Raw genomic sequence first — 19,120 nt, forward strand, 5'->3', positions numbered from 1 at the left:
AATCTCATTTTGAAAAAGGGAAAAGTAAGTACTTGAACTTGTATACTTGTAAAACACCCAATGAAAAGAGCACCTTTAAGGACTTTTAAAAAGCAAAAATCGAAAATAAGCACCTTTAATCACTTTTTAAAAACGCTACGCCACCTTGTTGAATATTAGTACGATCCTACACGAAATAGTTAATTATAATACTAATTTCATGCAAATTGGAATTTTTTTCGATAATATTAGAATTAAAAAATATTAAATAGCGTCTCTGAAAAATTAAATATTTCTGTCAAGAAATAGAGAGGTACATTGTGATGAATATATTAATAGAGAGAGGGGGAAAAAAAGGCTTATAAACAAAAAAGCGTAAATAGGTTTTTTTTTTTTTTTTTTTTATGAAAAAAAAGTGCGACACACGCATTGTGATAACATATCAGCAAGTCTAAGCTTTTCACCACGTGATCTTACACCAATCATGTGTGAATGAAGAAAGAAAGGGGAGGAGGGGGATGGAAAGAATATGAAAACAATGCTTCCGACAGGAACAGAAGCACCTAGACGAGACAGCAGACAAATACCAATCAAGTTAGACAATGCTTCAAACAACGGCGCTAACACTATCATACTAACGAGAAAAAGAAGAAGAAAAAAAAATCCTTAATCGGTCTGTGATAAAATAAATAACCCAACAAGAAATCAAAGATGGAAAAATAAATAAATAAAAAAAAGAAGGACCAAGAGAGCAATCCGTGCGTACTCAGACAATTCCTCTCCCCTCCCCCCCCCTTTCCGTGCAACTTCTGTATTTTTCTATTCTCTCTTGTTCTTGTTTTTATTTTTTGTTCTTATGATACATATATATAAACTTGGTCGTTCACCCCGTTCCAGAATGCATTCTGGCAGGCCACTCAAAGTAAGATCACTGGCGCCCGATTCACTGACATTCAGTTTTTAAACAGCGCAGTTCGAAAAGTTTACTATTTTAAACTATATTTGGGTGAACACTAATCAACTGTGAAACGTGTTTACTTATTCGGGGTTATTGTATTATGTACGTTATAATAAAGTTATTATTTCACTTTATTCAGGGATATCTCCCCCACTTAGCTTTGAGGATTACCTTCAGAAGGTTGTTGTTCTCATATATTTTTTTCTTCCTTTAAAGAAACTTAAAGTATTTCTTTGTTCGATGAAATTAATTTTCAGATTAATTTAATAAATTTAACTAAACAATAACTAATATATTTAAATAATTTATATCCGAGATTTATATGATATGAACTATTTTATTAATATCTAAGAGTGAAAAGATTTTTTTTTCTTCTTCTTTTTATAAAAACGATTCTATAAACAATGTAATTTTGGATTTAATCTTTTTTTTAACTTTTATTTTGAATAAAATCGTTTTAAAAAGTACGAGTATTATTTCTATATTAAATTAATTTAACTTTCAGATTTTTAACAACTTAATAGATCATTAATCAAAGAATTTCGTATATCTGATATATTATGTTATGAATTATTTCTTTAAAAAAAATTATATTAATTGCGAAAAGAATTTTAAATTTTTATTCAGAATCATATTCATCAAACAGTGGGTCCGTTCCGCGACGAAGAGCTTTTGAAGGATAAACAATCGAACGGCGGTCGACTTTTCGAACGATACAGTTGATAGTTTCCAAGTGAGGTCATTGTATTTTATTTAATAATTCTTTTAGCAATATTTTTGAAAACAATCTACAGTAAAAAAAAAAATTAAATATTAAAAATTAATAAAATACACTTTAGGATTTTTTTTGAACATTCTTACTTAAATCTGTTTAGATCGTTAAACTTAAAATGCACCAATCAAGTTCTTAATTTCAAAACGTGTATTTCAGATTAAATGTTATTTTGATAAAAAATACTAAGTATATAAGTAGTAAAAAATAAGTAATAATTTAGTAAACTTAGTAAAAAATAAGTAATAATTTAAAAAACTTAGTATTTTTTACTAAGTACATACTAAGTAAATAAAGTATAGGAAAATATTTTGCATTCAAATAAAAAGTTAGTTTTCATAGCATTTTATTAACACAAAACTGTTTGTTTATAATAAAAAGAGAAGGATCTCCCCTATTTTCAAATTAAAGACCGTTTCATTTTTTTTTGTTTTTTTGTCTGTTTTCCAATGGTATCGGCACACAATTTATTTTCTAATTTACCGTTTTAACCTTCGGTTTTCGAATAAAAAAAAAATTGAAGTTAAGGTGATGAAATTGCCACAAAACAATATTTTGTAATTCTTAAGAAGAAAAAAATTTGGAAATATTTTTGGTGATGTAATTTGTAAATGTAGGCGAGTAATTGAAATGCGTTATACGATTTGAGTTGAAGTTTTTTTTTTTTTTTTTAATTTAAAAAAAGGGAAAAATAAAATTACCTATTTTCCATACTGGCAACTAAAATTAATTTTTGAAAGCCAGCTGACCGCGATTTATTTTTTAACCATTTTGATGCATTTATAACAAAACTTTTCTTTTGAACAAAAATTTATTTAGTAACAATGCTATATCCATCTAAAAATTAATTGTTTCATATTACTATCAATTACCAAAAATCGACAGATTGTGTAATATACGTTTTATCTGGTTGAGGTACTAACGTCTTAAAATCACTTCCTTGAACTGATTTAGGCATAATACATATGGAAAGGAAAGGGGAAAAAAACCCTTTTGATCTACTGAAATCTATGTTTTGTTATTATTATTACTATTAGTTTTTGCTCGAGTTAAAATTTATGCTGATTTTCAGATCATTGAGATGGAAAACTTTGTGCAGAGCAAAAAGCTAGATGAGAAAAATCAGCATTTTTCGACACAATTGCCGCAAAGGCTGCTCGTGACATTTGAGCTGTTTATGGATCGAGTGCCATAACTGACAGAACGACTCGTAATTGGTGTAAAAAAAGGTTATTTTTAGAAAAGGGCAAAGTTTAAAAAAAGGACATTTCGATCTGAAAGATACACTGTGTTCTGACCATTCAGCTGAGATTGATAAAGAACGATTAAACCGACTTCACGAAAATTCATACCACGACAGAGAATTGACGAAAAGAGATGGAATATTCACACTTTAAAATAGGGTAGCGTCTGAGAAAAATCGAATATTTTTGTCAAAAAGCAGAGCTGCAAGATGAGAATATATTACTTAAGCGGGAACTAATACATTTTAACTACTAAACATATTTTTATCACAACGAAATTATGTAATCACTTTCTTATAATTTTTCAGCGCAACACTTTAAGAACATTTAAAAAAAATAAGTTTTATAACATTGTCCCAAATTTGTTCTTTTCGAGAACACACTTCAAAAAAAAAAAAAAAAAATAGTTATGAAAAATTATATCTACAACCCTAACATAAGGTTTTAAGTTTCATCAATCTATGAACTTTTGCATTAATATAATTTATTAAAATAAGACATTAATTTCTCCCTGACATCAAATCTATCATCCTAAGCCTAAAAATAACGAAAAGGAAATTTAAAACTTTTTCGGTTGGAAGAAAGGGTCAAATTCAGATTCAAGATCGATTATACGAACGTGAAAGGATAAAAACGCGTCAGGGAATTTAGTTTTTTCCATTCGATGAGAGAAAAGGGATATTTAATTTTACTCACGTACAGCGGCTGAATAAACGTTCTCTGGAGCGCCTATTTTGAATTTGTGTACACACCTGTCTCTCCGCCAATATGGCCGCCATTAAAAGAGAACGTGCTTAATATGTATAAGTTCTCTCTGTTCCTTTCTTTTCTTCTCGGCTTTAAAATGTAGAATTCTGCAATCGTTTGCTGCTGCTTCCTTTTGTGCTTTTGTTTCATTCAAAATTCATTTCTTCATCGACGCTTCCAACCGAAACGTCAGCATTAAAAAGAGTAAGGGGAAAAAAAAAACGCTTTTTTTCAGCTGTTATTCGAACAATTTTACGTTCACATAGACCACGATCTGATCAACAAACAAAAATATACTAATTCGACATGTAACTGATCAAAGCTAGGGGGGGGGGCGGAAAAAGTCCGGTACAAGAATTTGGTTAGAAGAAGTGTCACAATTTTTCCCCGAGAGTATATTTCTCCCCTGTGCATTTAAATAGAAATTGAAAGTATGGGGATTTCAGTGGTTATTGCTATAAACTTTCGCTCCTAGTGAGCAAAATTAAATAAATGAGTAACCCTCTTGTTTGCATACGTAATATTTGAACGATCTTAAACTTTGAACAGCGCAATTGGGTATAATATGAAAAAAGCACAACTACTTCCACTTACTAGGAATAACATTTACCTTTTAGTTTAATTAATAAACTGAGTTTTAAATATTCTTACTAGATTCATAAACTTCGGTAAAACAACAACATAAATTATTTCCAAAGGAACTAGACTGATACAATTCCAACCTGGCGAGTAGCGACTTATAAACAAGACACTTCGTTTGATGCTTTTACTTGTTGCTAGAAATCAGGTTCGCAGAAAATGCTGTTTACTAGTTAAATTTAGTAGGAATAACACGATCTGTGACGTAGGCTATAGTATACCCAATCAAAAAGGTAAATTGTGAAAATAGTATTAGTAAAATACGTAGTGAAATAATTATCACAATAAATTTTTCACCAGAAATAAATTATCGCAAGAAAATGAAGTGATGTGATACTTGTAAATTGAACAGGGTGCATGGCCAAATCTTTCAACAGAAAATAAGCACCTTTTAAGTACTTTTTAAGCACTCATAAAATATTTTTAAGCACTATATACATTAACAAAATGCAAAATAATTTCAAAGACTTCACATGATCGTGATAAAGTTAACCAGTTTCTGACAAAGAACTCTTTTCTTGATTACATCAACCGTTATAAAATGATGGAGAGATTTTTCGGTTCGATATCAGAGGGTGGGAAATAAAGCCTGAAATGGAGAATATCTTGCAAAATGCAGCAGAGTTGCATATAAGAGGGCAAGAATCTCACAGAAACAAACTCAGTAGACGCAGATGTGGACTCACAAGTTTTTCATCAAACATGTAAAATAATCGGTGCTTTCATACGCTATGGACCGACGAGACGCCAAAATAAATTGTGGCTGAATGAATTGTGAAAACGTTGAATAAAATAATGTGAAAAGCTCGATTTTGCATAATACTTGACGAAAATCGACATGGTAAAGAAAAAATTCTCATTTTTGAGAAAGGAAAATTAAACAACACCCTATGAAAAAAGCACCTTTAAGGGCTTTTAAAAAACAAAAAATCAAAAATAAGCACCTTTAAGCACTTCTTAAAAACGCTACGCACCGTGTAGGAAACTTAATACGCTTCATGGTTTTAACGTTTGCCCATATGACAGGAGAAAGGAGCGCTTAACCATGCCCGCATACTCTGAGAGCACACATATTACAAAGTATGTATACGTACTAATACAAAATGCAACGAGAGAGTACCGTATAGAAGTCACGTACGCGTGATCTTGGGCCGCTAGAGTCGGAAAGACTCGTTTCTTATATGATACTGTGGAGAGTGAAGGGTGATCACACCCTTCACCGTGTGTGTGATCACGGTTCTGAAAGGGTTGGTTCACATTAATTTTGCAGCAATAGTGATAAGCCACACTTCAATTCTCATAAGTACATATTTATAACCAACTGTTCCTTAGTATTGTTTTCAGATAATGCTCGACTTCACCAAGCTTTCGGAATAGTCACTAGTCAGTTGCACATTGGACAGATCTTAATTCCTACCTAGTCAGGGTGCGTAGCCAAATTATTCAACAAAAAATAAGCACTTTTCAAGCACTCAAAAAAAATATTTTTAAGCACTTTAAAAAAGTATCATAATTAGGCAGGGTTTAAAAGTTTTCGACAGTTATCAAAAATCATGAAATTTTGAATCATGTAAAACTAATGGCGTTTTCATACGCAACGGATTGAAAATACGCCGAAATAGAATGGGGTTGAATTAATTGTGAAAACGTTGTGAGAACAACGTTAACTGCGTCTTTTTGCATAATTCGAAGCGAAAATCAACATAGTAAAAGAAAAATCTCGTTTTGAAAAAGGGGAAAATTAAGCACTTTTTAAAAACACCCTATGAAAAAAAGCACCTTTTAAAGGGCTTTTAAAAAACGAAAATCGAAAATAAGCACCTTTAAGCACTTTTTTAAAAACGCTTCGCATCCTGATAGTAATCAGGATGCTTTTCCCCCAAAAAGCTCTTAAAGCACATTTTTTTTTCAGGAAAATTTAAAAATGCGGCTTACTATTAAACTGCCTCGAGTGCTTTAATTTAACTACGTTCCCCGCAATTAAAATAAACAACGTTTAGAAGAACAGAAGAAAAAAATTGGTTCATGGGCAAACAGCCCACCTGTAGAAAATAACACCTGTCCTTTCCTTTCTCTTAAAAAAAAGAACAGTGGAAGCTTTTCTTCAAAAAGTAAGGAAAGGGTTAAATTAAAAATCCAAACCAATAATTTTTACCAGATCTGTCTTTATTGACAATGTTACAGCTGTAGAGATTAGTTTCAGTATTTTACACCTGCCACGCTATTTAGAAGGAATGCATTCTGTGATTGCTACGCCAGATCAGAGAACGTTTTCACCGCCAAACTAATTTCCGGCGGAGTTTTTAAGTTCTTTTGATAAATAGCGGCCATTACAGAAGGGGTTGTTTACACTAATTGTGGTCATTTGTCAGAAGTAAGAAAGGAAAAAAAACAATAATACTCTAAACAACAAAATTGCTGATTATAATTCTGAAACAGATTAAGGGGTCTTCATGATATTTCGAATAATTGCGGTAATCATGGAAACCATAAAATAAGATATGAACTAATATTTTAAGCGTTTACTTAAAAAAAATTATTCATGAATTTTATGAATAATGAAATATTTTTGAAGTAAAGTGTGCGTTAAAATAGGTGGAAATATGGAAGGAGGAGAGAAGGAATCTCTGGGTGATCCGAGATTCGAAATATCGTTAAATAATTAAATAAAAAAAGAATAATTGGCAAAGTATTTTTCTTAATAAAGTACTCCTCATATCGCAAATGTTGATGGTCCGTTGCAGCCAAAAATTATTACATAAAATTAGTCGGGGTGCGTATTTCAATCTTTCAAAAGAAAAATAAGCAACTTTTAAGCACTCAAAAAATATTTTTAAGCACTATATACATTGACAAAATGCGAAATAATTTTCAAAGACTTTACATGATCATGAAAAAAAAAAAACTAGTTTTTGACAAAGAATTCTTTTCTTAATTATATTAGCCACCATAAAAAGATCGAGAGATTTTTCGGTTCGATTTCAGAGGATGGAAAATGAAGCCTGAAATAGAGAATATCTTGCAAAATGCAGCAGAGTTGCACATGAGAGTGCAAGAATCTCACTGAACTCAGCTCGGTATATGCACAACGGACCCGCAAGTATTTTGTCAAACATGTAAATATTTGGCGCTTTCATACGCTATGGACCAACAGTACGCCGAAATGGATTGTGGTCCAATGAATTGTGAAAACGTTAAAGAGAACAATGTGAAAATCACGGTTTTGTATAAATCAAAAAGTGCTTCATTTTTACTTTTCGATTTTTTTTTTCCTCCTTTACCATCTCGATTTTTGTCATTAATAAACGTGACAAAAATCGAGAAGGTAAAGAAGGAAAAAAAATCGAAAAGTAAAAATGAGGCACTTTAAAAAAAAAAAAAAAGTGAAAAAGCACCTTTAAGGGCTTTTAAAAAACGAGAATAAGCACCTTTAAATACTGTTTAAAAACGCTACGCACTACATACATAGTAACCAGGGGTCTGTTTAGAAGAAATTTGGATCCGTTAACGGACCCTTCACAAAATATCTTTTCATGAAAACAAACCCTTCACAAAATATTTTAACTTAAAAACGGACCATTCACAAAATATTTTAACTTAAAAACGGACCCTTCACAAAATATTTAAACTTAAAAACGGACCCTTCATAAAATGATTTTTCTTTTAATCGGACCCTTCACAAATTTGTTTATCTTCATTATTATTTTGTTAATCGAATAAACCCTTTCCAGGGCAGAAAACAAGAAAGATGGAGGTAAACGAATAAGTTTTGTCTTCGGCAGACGATTCTTCCATTATTCGTACGAAATGAATATACTGCGTTCAGCAGTATAGGCTAAATACCAAATATTTTTATGTTGCATCTCTAATTTAGAAGCAGCAATTGTTGTTTATTTTTCAAAATTTAATTTTTTTAATTATAATTTTACAGTGTTGAGTTACAATTAAAAAAATCCTTGAAAAAAAATTTTTTTTTGCAATAACCGGACCCTATTTGCACAAATTCATAAAAGCGGACCCTGGTTGAAAGAATGTGAGTAATTTTTTCACAATTTCACGAAAAACGGACCTTTTACAAAATGTCTGGGCAGACCCCTGGTAACATCACAGGTAAACAACAAAAATGTGCGAAATATCAATAGTTATTAGAGAGGTACTTTAAATCGCTACTTTTTAGAGCTGTAAACCAGATTTTAAAATAACTCTCTGAGCATCATTCTCACATGTTTATAAGTGAAGAACGACGAGCCTACGTTCATCGGAAAATAAGAAAAATCACGATGTATGAAAAGATCGAGGACGCTACATCGAGAGAGAAACCGTTCTAGGGAAAATCTCTTTCACCTCTATATAAGTAATTTAAAGTTTAGAGCAAAGTGTGAGTCTACACAAATCTAGATTAAACCATTGAAGTTTTAAATGATGAAAAAGAAATGTTTCAAAAATATCATAATGCAAACAAATTATGATCAGGCAGTGGAGACGTTCATCCAGCAATAATCTGCTTGCATTTCGATTTTTTGAGACATTTTTTTCACCATTTGAAACTTCCATGGTTTAATCTAGGTTTGCAAAAAATTACTTTTCTTTAAATTACTTATATGGGTCATTCTCACAAAAACAGTCATTTTCATGTTCCCAGTATATTTTATGTTTGTTTTACAGCTTACGAAAAAAAAAATCTAGGGAAAGTGTCCTGCAGAATGCAAGCTATCAAAAGAATAAAAATAAAATTCTCAATTTTTATTTATTTTAGATAATTAAAATATACCAATATGTCATTCATTCCCTCACTTGTCCCCACTGCTGATTTAAAAAAAGAAAAATATTGTTTCTGAAATAAATTTTTTTTTTTTTTACAAATTTGTGTTTTTTATTTCAGAATACTGAAATATAGAATTCAGAAAATCAGTTTTAAATTTAATTTCAGATAAAAATATTAACACAGCACTATTTTAAACTTTGTTCCCTGTCATTCCCTCACAACAATGTTCTTATCACCTGCAATCTTCTTAGAATAAAAATATTTTAATAAAAACTTCAGAAGTTAACAACTGGCATCATAGAACAAAATTGCAGTATGTTTCCATCTTCAACAAAGAAGCTTTGCTGTGGAATAAATTTGAATGAATCAAACCAGGTAAAATTTTTTACATTTGTCATTCCCTCATGTCATTTTTTAGAGTAAAATAAAATACAACTTCATCGAGAAAGTGGATAATTATATGTTGCTTTCTTGTATGAATATAATTGTATGTGATTGACTTCAGAAATTAATTAGGCCTAACTGTTATTTTTAAATTTTATTGAATTCGTCATTCCCTCACTAGTGTATAAAGTGAGGGAATGACGCTGAAGTGAGGGAATGATTCAAGATGAGTATATTATTAAATTTTTTTTTGCTCAATCGTGACAGTCAATTTTATTTCCCAAACCTGTAAAAACTATTAAATATAGAAGACTAAATTATAATAAATATTAGATACACTAAGTTTGTTATCATTTTCAAACTTTAGGTAGATGTAACTTAGATAAAAACATGTATTAAAATAAAATATCATTCCCTCACTATTAGTGTCATTCCTTCACTTTTTAAATAGTGAAAATAATTAATTTACTTATTAATTAATTTGAAAAATAAATTAATTTATTAAATTAATTTATTAAATTAATTAATTAAATTAATTTATTAAATTAATTAATTAATTATTATAAATTAATTAATTATAAATTGTTAAAAAAATTAATTAATTTAAATATTAAGTATAATTTATAGGATATATACTTTCTTTTTTATGCCATTACATATTTCTATTAATATAAAAAGTTTCAGAGCTTTTTATTCACTTAACTTTTTTGGGATTTTATGAACTGAAAAATGACAGTTTTCGTTTCCATATAGGTGAAACAGAATTTTCTATGTAAAGTTTTTCTCACGGTATAGCGTTCTCTAAAGGCCTGTTTACACGGTCCAATTTCTTGAATCCGAGAAATTGGACGGATTTCTCTGTCCAAGAAATTGGATGATTCGTTGACACTATCCAAGTTCTTGAATGTCGCTGATTCGTTGAAAGAAAAACTTGCGCATGCGCATTGTTCATATTCAACATTATAAAATAATACTTACATAAGTTTAAAATTACTAAATAAATTCAAATAAAATCATAATGACACAAATAAACCTCAACAGATCAATTTATTTGGACTAAACTCTATGAAAACCCACAACAAAATGACATAATTTGCTGCCAACTTGTTGACGTCACAAAACCTAAGACGCTGATTGGTTAAGGGAGAAAAAACTTGGATGGAAAGTAGAACATGCTCTACTATCGTCCAAGAAGTTGGACCAAGTTCTTGGATGTTTGTTTACACGATCAAAGCTCAAAGCAAAACAAGTTTCCATCAATATCAATCAATCTCTGTCCAAGAAATTGGATCGTCTAAACAGGCCTTAACCACTGGTGATCATCATCAAGCAGCCGACTATTCAACAGGAGTTTATACGCAACGTGTTTAAAACAAGTTAAAATTGTTGCGGCTCAAAATCCAGTCGTTGGATGTAGGGTAGAAGTTTGGGGAAGAGTGTTGCTAACTCATGCGATATCCAGATCGTTTGACCATCGTCAAAATTGTGCTGTTAACTGGCCGTCCTACCATGGTCGTTAACCCTTTAGACCCGAATGGTACGTCCCAAAGATGAAACTTTATACCCTACTGCAGGGATGGCGAACCAGTGGCACGCATGCCATTTATGGCAAGCGACACAATATTTTGGGCACGCCACCGATCACAAAGTTTACTATGAAGCATATTAACAATTCAATTAAAATTCACAAAAAAAGAATAATTAATGCCAAAAATGCTATTAATAACCACAAAAAAACAAGCAAACAATAAATAACTAGCAAAAAAATTAACAGTCCTGCTTAAACTAACATCTTATAACCCTAATATAAGTTATTTGTCATCTAATCTGCAACAACAGAAGTCACACTGATGTTACTTTAGGTTGAATTACGCGTATAACTGAGACATTGCAAAAGTTGAGAATTGCATTTTTTCGTAGTAAATAAAGAGTTTTGAGTTGATAAAATTTAGTATTATTATTTACCCAATAATCACGAAGTCAAAACTATTTGTCGGCACATCTATGACCTCATTGCAATATATTTTAGAAAAAATGGCACGTTGGTGCATGAAGGTTCGCCACCCCTGCCCTACTGGATAAACAGATCCCAATTTTGCATGGATTTTTAAGTTTTCAGGGTTCTTTAGGCATCGGGGAATAAAAATATGATTAAAGGAGCTTGACAACAATCTCATATTCAAAATGGCGGAGTTCTGCTTGCGAGCACGACAGTCAATCTCGTTTTAATTGACGTATCTCGTTTAAATTAAGTATTTTAAATTACGTATTACGTATTTTCGTTTTAAATTATGTATTTGAGGTAAGTACAACTATGTTTTTGAAATATTGTGCGTAAAATAGTGATTTTTGTTCTTAGTAAGTAAGATTTGCACCTATTTTAGTATCATATTTAGAGATTTTGACACATTACGATTAGGATATATTATCCCCAGGGTTGGCAGGTTTTTGACATGTGACAGTTTTTGACAGTTTAAACCAGGGTTCGCCAAGTGGGCCCACTTTGAAAAAACCCGCCCGGGTTTTATTGGGCGGGCCCACCTTGAAAAAACCCACTTGGAACAATAAGTGGGTTTTTTCAAAAAAACATTTTTTTTGTTTTTACTAAAACTTATTGTTTTGCATTTACTTTTATATAATTTATTGTGCAGCATAAATTTGTCAAATAGAGTTGCATGATTTATATGATTAAGCTTTTAATATTAGTAAAGTAAAAGAAACTCGAATCTTCATATAATTTTATAGTAGGTACCTACTATTGAAAACTTCAAGTGGGTTTTTTTCAAAAAGTAATATTTTAATGATATTAAATGAAATAAAAATTTAAATAATATACCCTGAAAAGATCAATTTTTCAAATATTGTTGCATGCTTTATATATTAATAAACAAGTTATTATTATGAATTCATATGTTTAAAAAAATTGAAAAGAAACAATTTTTTTCTTTTTTTACCAAGTGATACATTAACAAATTTGAACAGTTTTATTTTCTGGCTTTAAAAAAAAAATCTAAAACTTTTTATAAGAGAACTTTTTAAAATTATTTATCTAAAAATGAAATCATTTTCCTAGGGTTAATTATTTGAAAACAAATGGGACAAGTAACTGATACTCTTTATAATTATTCGTAGTTTTAATTTCACTTTCTATTAACTTTATTATAAAAACATGTAAGACCATTAAATATTTATTTCAGTTTTTTATTTAACTCAAGTCAGATGAAATTTTAGTTTTTACTGATTACAAATATTTACTGATTATAATTTTATAATAGGTAATATCCATATGTTTAATAAATATAGTAAATAAATGTGTGTAAAAACAAAAAGATTAATAAACTTATTCCTTTTATATTACTGAATTTATATTTTATAATTCCTAATTTAAAAAATTATGAAACGTAATGTACTTAACAATAAAGAAGATTGAAATATGTAGTGATAATGCGTTATTTAAATAACCAGGATTCCCCAAGTGGGCCCACTTTGAAAAAACCCACTTGGTGTTTTTTTTCACATTGTTTTTTTTTTAATTTGGTTGAAAAAGAAGTATCTCCTAATACTATCATTGGACACATCGTTGAAATTAACAAATATTTTAGAAATGTGTATCAAGCACATTGATGGGCAAATGAAAAAAAACTGCTTGATGACCAAATGATACTAGGTGGAATTCATATTGTGAGCACATAAAAACTTTTGCCAATAATTACCATAAATATGAAGAGATTGTTCTTGAACATCAAAATGAATCTAATAATGATATGTTGGACTTTACCAATAAACTATCAATTGGGAAAAACAGATATCAATTGTTTCTTAAGCTTTAAAAAAGCTTCAATCAGAAAACATTTCAAATTCAGAAGCTGTTGAAATATGAATTAACTTACTATCGTGTGATGAATTAGAACCCCATAAACATTTTGTAAAAAGATTCAATCAGGCTGTTCAGCCACATCATTTATTAGCATATGCATCTTGGATCTCGAAACAAGGGGACAATTTTTAAACGATGAACAAGACCAAGTAGCAGAAAACTGTCTTTCTAAGCATCATCCAGAATTTCTGCCACGTGTTATGGCATTCAAAATTTCCGATCCTGAATACTTTCCAAAATCAATGATGCTTGACACTGTTATTCAACAGTTTTCATCAAAAAATAGTGGAAAATTATGGCAAAAAAAAAAAATAAGTAAATAAAATTCATTGCTTCCACAAAGTTTCTGTCAATTCTTTTTTATTTGCACTCAGCACCAGCATCCTCTGTCTCTATCGAAAGACGCTTTTCAACTTTCGGTTTGGTGCAGAGTAAACTTCGAAATAGATTAGGAATAGATAAAGCTACAAAACTCGTAAAAGTGTATCACCATCTAAGAGAGAAATGTAGACCCTTTGAATCTGTTGTATGATAATAATAATAAGGGAAAAAATTGAACTTTTTTTTAAGTTAACTCTTAACATCTGCTGACAATTTTTAACTATTTGGAGAAAGTTTATCACAATTAAAAAACAGTTAAAAATAAAAATATTACTTTTAAGATTTTTTAAATATTATTAAGATTTCATTTGAATACAATTTATTTTGTTTCTTTTAATCATGTTTAAAAATATTGAAAGCAAACAAAAAAAAATTTCTATTAAGTGATACATTAAACAACAATAAACAAATTTAAAGTTTTATTTTCTGATTTTAAAAATAAGCTATAACTTTTTATATATGCTTTTTAGTGTATGTATTTTAAGATTAATTTGTCTTTTGAAACTATAAAGTTAAAATGTATCTAAAAATGCATTTATTTATCTAAATATTTGAAAAAAGGGGCAAGTAACTGATACTCTTTATAATTATATGTAATTTTAATTTCAATTTCTATTAATCGTATTATAAAAACATGGAAGACCATTAAATATTTATTCCAGTTTAATTTTAATACAGGTAAAAGTCAGATGAAATTTTAATGTTTACTTATACAACTCTATTTAATGAATAAAAATATTTTCACAGTGAAATTTATGAGCACTAAATGAAAAAACCCAATTTTCCCCGGGTTTTTTCAATAAAACCCAAGCGGGTTGGGTTTTTTCAAAAATCCCCGGGTTTTTTCAAACCCTGGTTTAAACCATGGTTTAAACCGTCACGTCAAAAACCTCACTGTCAAAAATGTCAAAAACCTATATTCATATGTGAAATTTAATTAATACATAAAATTTATATATTTTTTAAAGGATAGTGCTTCTAAATATGTTCTAGAAAAAATAAATTAAAAATTTTGAAGAAACACTTATATTTTGAATAGTAACCAAAATCTTGTACTTTTGAAAGCTCACATCTTTTGTAATATTATGTATTCATTTTCATGTGTTATTGAAAATCTGCAGTGATATTATTAAGAAATTTATTTATAATCAAATTTAGTATATGGTCTAGATTATACTAAAAATTAGACATTTTTAAAGATAAACATTAGCAATTTTGTACATTAGACATCTTTTAAAGAAAATTTTTTTTTAATATTCTTTTAAATCTTCTTAATAATCTTTTTAACATAAGACAATACAAATTTAAGTGCTTTCTGTTAAATACACAGAGTAGTTAGTGTCGATTTACAGTATATTCAGCCTATTCATTTACTATGCTGAAAATTTAGTTTATCCAAATACTTGTGAATTTCATTTTGCTGAATACGATATAGTTTTGTTGAATATCTAAATATTCAGCAGTTGAATAATTACTTCTTGCTTTCAAGATATGCATTATTTGTATTCTTAATACAAGTGGAGAAAAAAAAATTAAGAGATGAAAATTGTTTTAAAATGATAAGTGTAATAATTATAAATAAATATAATAAACAATATGAATTATATTTATCATTATTCATAAATATAACTACTTTTAAATTCAAATTAACATATTGGATAATAAAGATATTCGGTATAACATTAAAAAAATTTTTTTATACACTTGTATCTTGTATCAAGTTTGTATTTATACAACATAACTTGTAAGCTCCTTATAAATATTAGTTATATGCTCCTTATATGTCAAAAATGCATAGTAATAAACTTTTAATTTTCTTAAGTATCAAAAAAAAAAAAAAAAAAATTTTTAAATATAAATATTTAAAAAATTTTTGTGCAATATTTTTCTGCACATGCATTTCAATATAAATTTCTGAGATTTTAAATCTGTTATTTTACCTTAATTTTAATTAAAAAATATTTTAAAACCTGCTGATTACCTATAGTATAATTAAATTTCAATATAATGCATGGCAACTGTTGGTAGTTTTGAAGTTTATATATTTTCTTGGCAAACTTCAGTTTTTGACGGGTTTTTGACGGTTTAAACCAGTATTATACCCTTGTCATGTCAAAAACCACTTTTTGACGTCAAAAACCCAACCCTGATTATCCCAAACGTACTTACCAGTGGCACAATATATCCCATTAGTGATAAAAATGTTTGTAAGACAAAATTTGAATTTTTGTTTTGATTATTTTATAACGGCAACTTGTAGTTTCTAAAACTTCTGGTAAGAATAAATAATTCGATGCATTTATATTATTTTCATTATTTATACCCATGCAATAACATAGATAATTTTTACATTATTAAAGAAGAGTGGGACACAATTGTGCAAGGATATTTCCGGGAAAACTTTATACTCATAGTATACTTATTTCAATATGTCAGCATTAACAAAAACTGCTTTTCATACTTAAATTTTAATGTTGCCTAAGTCGGCTCGAAAGGGTGGTTACTAACCACATCCGGCCCACGAAGCCTTTTCTTGTGGCCCGCGAATTAAATTATATTAGTTGTCATTTTTTGCAGACAATTTTCGTAAAAAAATCTATATGGGTTCAAAGTACTTTTCTTCGTTACAAAAAAAAAAAAAAAAAAAAAAAAAAAAAAAAAAAAAAAAAAAAAAACTTAATTTTTTCGTTTCTGTGAAATTGAACATACCGACGGTGCAAAAAAAATTCATTTATCAGGTAAAAATCTACTTCTTAAAAAAATCTAATTCTACTTAATTTGTAACTCAATACTTTTGTTTTGTACAACTTGATAAAAATCTGATAGTAATACTTAATGTTCCTTCAAACATAAAAAGAGTCCTACATGAAATTTCAATAAAGTTGCGGCCCGCCATTTGACTGGTGTTTTTAATTGCGGCCCCCGGTCTCATGTAAGTTGGAAACCCCTGGGTTAAATTATAGAGCCCTCGAAAAAATGGGGATAAGTAGTTGGGTGGTGGGTACGCATTGATTGCGTTATTTCAAAATGTAAGCTCCGCTTATTTCGTTTTTAATAAAAACCAAGGGGAACACGGTTTGTTTTCTTTAGAATCGCTGCACAAAAATATAACAACAACAAAAAGGACCATTTGTTCTCGCAATCGGGCCCCTACCTGGTGCGCGCCTCCTGGCAGGGGCCATAACATATTTATCATAGCATTTTCATCCGAAAAGATACGCTTCGTTTAAAACCAGGCGGTACGCAATCATGTAAGCGAGTAAACAAACAAACAGACAAAATAATTAGCCGACATTTCACAAACCAACAGATTTACGCCCCAATACTTTTTCGGGAAACATAAAAGTTAAGCTTTAAAGCAACCCCCATCGCCAAAACAATTTCTCTTTTTCAGTTTGGTGATGCATTTTAAAAAGCACAAGCAGAGAGAGATGTATGTTACATCTGAGGTGAAACTGCACAAGAAGAAGGGAAAGAAAAAAAATTATATTTCCTACTAAATTTCGACAGTCGCGGCAAACTATTTACTCTATTTGCAGAACGCATATATATTTTAATGAAGGCACGCCGCTGTGGGAAAAAAAAAGTTCCATTTTAAAAATAAAAGTTGCAACAACTCTTTCGCAGGAAGAGATTGTTGGGCGAAAACAAAAAAACAAAATTATATTTATATACACTTTTTTTTTACCACCACAAAAATGCGCTTCGCTTGTTTTGGTAGATCTAAGAGTTGTTTTTCTCTTAGAGCATGGGAAGAAAAAAAAAAACTCTAAAATAAATTTCAAGCTATCTTAGAGAGCGCAGTTTTCCTGAAATCACGGCGGGGGGTCGTGAATTATAAATATTTCGCTTTACAACTAGGGGCTTTTAATGTATTGTAAGCATTACTGAGATATTTCAAAGTATCTTCTAAGTGAATCCTAATTCGAAACAATTCTTAAAAATTTTTTAGATTTCTCTCTCTTTTTTCTTTGTTGCATGTGTTTTTACTTACTTTTATCCCTTAAAAATTTATCCCTTTATTTACTTTTATCTCTTGAGCTTTTATCCCTTAAAAAAATTTACTGTTACATTATAAAATATTTCAGTGTGCCAAGTGCTCTTTTTAGAACCCTTACTGACTCCACTCCCCTTTTTCATTATTGCATGATATACATATATGGGTGATTCTCACGAAATATGACAATTCACTGTCCCTTGCTCCAAGATCTACTAAAAAGAGCTTTTTTTTTTAAAAAAAAATTTATAAATAGCATTGCTGTTAGCATTTCAAAATGACTTTGCACTAGCATTGACTGATTTATATAGCTAAAAAATTTAATTGAACTTCAAAATGTCTTTTTCCTGGCATATCCCAAACAATGTTTCCAATAATAAATAGCCTCAAAACTTCCCATAAATTTTTCAATATCCAATTTTTTTATCTCAACCGGTGTAATAATTTCTAGAATTTACGCAGAGGGTATTATTTACAAAAGCTTCGTTTAAAATAATGTTTTCTGTCAATAATTTGTTTGTCCCAAGAAAATCTGTCATTTTCCTGGCTACTTTTATTTAGTGGTTTATAACCAAAATAGATAGAGTCAGCAATCAATATCTTATGTTAATAGAATGATCAGATACCCTCCTATAATGAAATATTTTTTTTTAACTGCTAATAGTATAAAGAGGGAGAGCAAATATTAACCAAATACCAAGTTTATGTATGATTGTAACATGCTTGGATGCAATCAAAGTTATTTATTTATTTAATGATTGATTATTATACACTTTTTTATTCTGTACATATCAGCTACATAAGATTTTTTGATTCTTTCTACAGTGGATAAAAAGAATTAATTTAAGCAATTTATGGTCCATTTAACATAAAGGCTTAAGTTGAGTTACTTACTACGTATTAACTTAAAATTACTGTTTTTTAAACTTCTAAGTCAATATATCATTCTCCTGGCATTGACGATTTGGTGAATTTCTATTTTTTTCCCCTCGAGCAAAGGTCAATAAACTATACTGCTGTCTGTAAGATATTAATAAGTGTAACTAAAGAAGTATACAAAAAAATTTTTAGGTTATTTTGAAGACTTTGAATTTCCAAATATTTTTTGGTCCGAATTGTCATGTTTAAAAAGAATCATATCTATATATATATATATATATATATATATATATATATATATATATATATATACATATATATATATATATATATATATATATATATATATATATATATATATATATATATATATATATATATATATATATATATATATATATATATATATATATACACTCATGGACAAAACTATTGCGTTAATTTTTTTTGTCCTTGAGTGTATATATATATGTATAAATTGAGCATAGAAAATTTTGA

General features: G+C 29.3%; 1 protein-coding gene across 1 annotated transcript in view; it reads right to left on the reverse strand.

Moving 5' to 3' along the window:
• Snoo (Sno oncogene) overlaps window positions 1-19,120 on the reverse strand; it is a 441,297-nt gene that overhangs the window by 29,747 nt on the left and 392,430 nt on the right. The window lies entirely within an intron of this gene.

Source organism: Parasteatoda tepidariorum, chromosome 2 (assembly GCF_982258835.1).
Source record: "Parasteatoda tepidariorum strain Cologne lab strain chromosome 2, Ptep-v5.0, whole genome shotgun sequence".
NCBI classification, from domain to species: domain Eukaryota; kingdom Metazoa; phylum Arthropoda; class Arachnida; order Araneae; family Theridiidae; genus Parasteatoda; species Parasteatoda tepidariorum.